General features: G+C 39.6%; 1 non-coding gene across 1 annotated transcript; it reads right to left on the bottom strand.

Moving 5' to 3' along the window:
• Window positions 1-1,748: 1,748 nt before the first annotated feature.
• LOC142452073 (U6 spliceosomal RNA) lies at window positions 1,749-1,851 on the bottom strand. The gene has a single exon (XR_012785136.1). It is a non-coding gene; the product is annotated as a U6 spliceosomal RNA (small nuclear RNA).
• Between the last annotated feature and the right edge of the window lie 2,629 nt (window positions 1,852-4,480).

Here is a 4,480-nt window from a genome sequence, read left to right as displayed (position 1 = left end):
AGAAAGATCATAGGTCAGTGGGTGGAAAGTCTTATGAATCCAGTGGTGATGGAAGCCTCTAAGCACTGGCAGGGGTCTCCACGTGCCTCCTTCAGCTCCCATGTGCCTCCTTCAGCTCCAGGGCTCTAATGTAGCTCCGTGTCTTATCCTCAGGAATGTCTCACAGGGAGTGAGGGTGTGTCCTGCCTTCATTGAGCTATTGACCCCTTAGCAGTTCCAAATGAGGTCATCAAGCTGCAAGCTGATTGATGGGCTAAACTCCACCCCTTCACTCTTTTATTATTATTTTGATCATTTTATTAGGGGCTCATAAAACTCTTAACCCAATCCATACCTCCATCCATTGTGTCAAGCACATTTGTACATTTGTTGCCATCATCATTCTTAAAACATTTTCTTTCTACTTGAGCCCTTGGTATCAGCTCCTAATTTTTTCTCCTCCCTGCCCACCCCCTCCCTCACAAACCCTTGATAATTTATAAATTATTATTATTTTGTAATGTCTTACACTGTCTGAAATCTCCCTTCACCCACTTTTCTGTTGTCCATACCCCAAAGAGGGGGTTATATATAGATCCTTGTGATCAGTTCCCCCTTTCTACCCCACCTTACCCTTACCCTCCTGGTATCACTACTCTCATTATTGGTCTTGAGGGGTTTTTCTGTCCCAGATTCCCTGTGTTTCCAGTTCCTATCTGAAGCAGTGTACATCCTCTGATCCAGCCTGATTTGTAAGGTAGAATTGCGCCCCTTTGCTCTTAAGTCTCAAATTGACAACAGATTATATAACTACCACAACCATCTTTTTATTGATTATGTTATTGAGAATTTTTGTGTCTTTGTTTGGTGTATTTTATTGATGTTCTGTCTTTCCTTGAGAGTGGTGTATTGACATCTCCTCTTATTGTCTATGTGTCTATGTCCTCTTTCAATTCTATGAGGATTTGATTGATGTATTTCATGGGTCCTTCATTGGGTGCATAATGTTTATCCCTTTATCATTTTGTAGTGTCCTTTCTTATCTCTAAATATGTTGTTTGCCTTGAAGTGTATCTTCTCGGAGATTAATATTGCTACCTTTGCTCTCTTTGGGTTACAGTTTTCTTGGTATGCTTTTGTCCAGCCTCTGATTTTTAATCTGTTAAAGTCCTTGTTTATGAGGTGTGTTTCTTGTGGACAGTACATTGATGGGTTTTGCTTTGTTATCCGTTCTCATCTCGGACTCTTTAGTGGTGCATTTTTCCATCAACATTCAATGATACTATTGACATGTATCTATTTGTTTCTGTCATTTTGCTTTATATGTGTGTTGTATGTTTGTAAGTGTATTGTGTTAAGTTTTTTTGTTCTTTCTGTGTTGTTTTTTTGCTTTGGGTGTTGTTCTGTATGTCCTAGCTTTTGTGAGGAATTGTCTTATATGTTGGTTTCATGTTTTTGTGTTGTTTCTATTGTTTTTTGGCCACAGTACTTCAATGAGCATTTTTTGTCATGGTGGCCTTGTTTTTGTGAATTCTTTTAGTTTCTCCTTGTCTTGGACTACTTCCTTTTCCTCCCCATAGTTGATTCATAATATTGCTGGATACAGGATTCTAGGTTGACCATTTTTTTTCTTCCAGTACTCTGTATATGTTCCTCCACTGTCTTCTTGCCTGCATGATTTCTGATGAGAAATCGAGGCTACTGTATTCTAATTGCTGATCCTCTGTTCGTAATTGATCTTTGTTATCTGGCTGCTCCCAGAATTTTTAAAAGATATGGAACACCTCACAAATTTGCGTGCCATTTTTGCACAGAGGCCAAGCTAATTGTATCTGTATCATTCCAATTTTAATACATGTGCTGCCCAAGCAAAAATCTTTCCTGTATTTTTTATGACCTTTTACTTTCTTCATGAATGATGGTCTATGTCCTCCCACAGCTCACCAGTTTTTCTGTCGTTAGTGCTCAATGCAGCAATCTCTTCTTGAGATGTTCTTGAAATTTAGCTGGGATAGATGCAAAGTATCATTCATGCCATACTAGCACAAAGATCTTGACTTAAAAAACATAGAAGAAACTTTAGGGTATACAAAAAATGGTTTGTAATAACAAGTGAATGCTAGTAAATTAATAACAATAATAATACGAAGAAGATGACAAAGATGGAGAAGGATAGGAAGAGGAGGAAGAAGAAAAATAATAGTAAAGAACATCCTATTCCAACTGCTGTTATCTGTTGTCACACCTGGCCTATACATTTTTGTGTTCAGTAATTGTAACATTATCTACCCTGTGTCCCAGTTTACATTATTTAAATACACAAACCAATCAAAACCCAGCCAAACTCCCTGCCATCAACTTGATTCAAATTCATACCAACCCTATATAAGGTTTCTAAAACTGTAAATCTCTACGAGATTAAACAATTTTATCATTTTCCCTTGAAGCAGCTGGTGGGTTTGAGCTGCCAACCTAATGTTTAGCAGCCAAATAATGACCCCACATCACCACCAGTGCTCCTAAATATACAAAGGATGTCACAATAAACCCCATCTTATAGGGTCATTGTAAGGATTAAATAACATTAAAAAACAAACCAGAGTCCAGTTGTTGCTGGCAGATCTAGCCACACACCTTCGAGCACACGGCGTTTCTTGAGCATTCTGCTGTGTTCCAAGACAAAGGATGGATTTTGTTTATGCTTGGTGGGAGAAAAGTAGCAGGGCATCTAGGGAAGGGTTCAACCATGCAGATTGGAAGGAAAAAGGGTAGGGTAGAAAAACCCATGTCTTGATATCAGCGGAAGTGTTGATACTTTACAGGATCAAAGGGATGTAGGAGAATGTTATCCTAAGATTTGCAGACGAAAACATAGCAAGAAACCCCATGGATTCCAAGGAACATCTATTCTAAGTGTGCAGAATAGAACTGAACTCCAGAGGGCTTTCTCAGCCTGGGACTTTTGGGAAACAGATCACCTGGCCTTTTATCTAAGGTGCTTCTGGGTAAGTTTGAATCTTTCAATGAGTAGTCAATAATCCCAAGCAGGGATCTCTCTAGCATCTTACCTGATGATCCCATGCAGGGATCTCTATAACATTTTTGGTGTATTCTCCACAAGGGGATACACAGGAGTTGTCAAGTTCTCTGTTGAGTGATTCTTTACTTTAGAAGCAGATCTTGTTAAAGGGATTTGGGGAAGTAGTAAAACTGCTTCATAAGCCTCAAAGATAAAATAGAATTCTTTTATTAACCATCACATTTCCTGATCACTAAGCTTTCAAAGAGCCTTGGTGGCAGAGTGAGTGGATTTGCATTGGGCTCCTCACGGTAAGGTCAGTGGTTCGAACCCCCCAGCCGCTCCATGGAAGAAAGTTGAGGCTTTCGGCACTGAGAACTAAGCTTTCTGAACTATTTTAGATTGATGACATGGCTGGTAGTCTCACTGCAGCGAAACCCCAAACACTGGAATCACATCTAAACAAAATGTGCTGTCAGCATATAGGAAAAGATGGAATGAGAGATCTTTGACCTCACAAAATCTTTCTCTTGGGGAGACTTCAAGGAAGTTGCTCCCTTTAGCACAAGGACCCACATCTAGTGAGATGGGGCCAGGTCCTAGAGCAAAGAATTTCTGTTCAACTCCCCTGAACACACATATTTCTGTAACCATGCATGAACATATTTGTTAAAATAAACATTCATATCTTGGGGTGGGAGTGGAGCTCAGGGAAGATAGAGGATCTTTGAAAGTCAGCATAGCTAAAAATATCACTGGGCAATTCACAGAAGAGGAAATACAAATTGCTAATAAATTTGAGGTTAATAATATTGCTCAACCCCACTAATTCCCACGGACACAGAAATTGTAATAGATGGTGTCAGGCTGCGTGTTTGCAAATCAGAGTGGTTAAATTCGACATTGTCCATATTCCATGATGGAGAAACAAGCTCTTTCCAGGACATTGTCGATACATAGATGCCACATTGTAAATGGCAATTTGGCCCTATTTGTTTATTTATTTAATCCTTTAAGTGTCCAGAGTTTTCAACCAGCACTCCACTTCTGAGTGCCTGCTTCTTTGTATCTGTCTAGCACATGGCTCAAGCATGTGCACACAGGAGCAAAGAACTTGGGCAAAGGTTAATATGGGGAAAAATGGAAACTTGCATCGTCATCCATAGGAAGGCTGGTTAAATAACGACCCATCCACGCCACACAATGTAGCAGTGGGGGAATAAAAAAAAGAATGAAGAAAATTCAGATGCAAAAGTCATTATAAATGATCTCGGTCGGTCCTCAAAGATACATTGTTCCTTGAAAGCTGGAAGTTTTGAAATAATACAAAAGGCATGATGCTCTGAGTATAAATGAGCGTGCAAACGTATATATTTCTATGTCAATACAATGAAAAGGAAATTCGTGGCCATTGAGCTGATTCCAACTCAGAGCAAACCGGTGTGACAGGGTAGAACCGCCCTGGTGGATTTCCGAGACTGT

The sequence above is a fragment of the Tenrec ecaudatus genome, chromosome 6 (assembly GCF_050624435.1).
Source record: "Tenrec ecaudatus isolate mTenEca1 chromosome 6, mTenEca1.hap1, whole genome shotgun sequence".
Lineage (NCBI taxonomy): Eukaryota > Metazoa > Chordata > Mammalia > Afrosoricida > Tenrecidae > Tenrec > Tenrec ecaudatus.
This window is presented reverse-complemented; position numbering and strand designations above follow the sequence as displayed.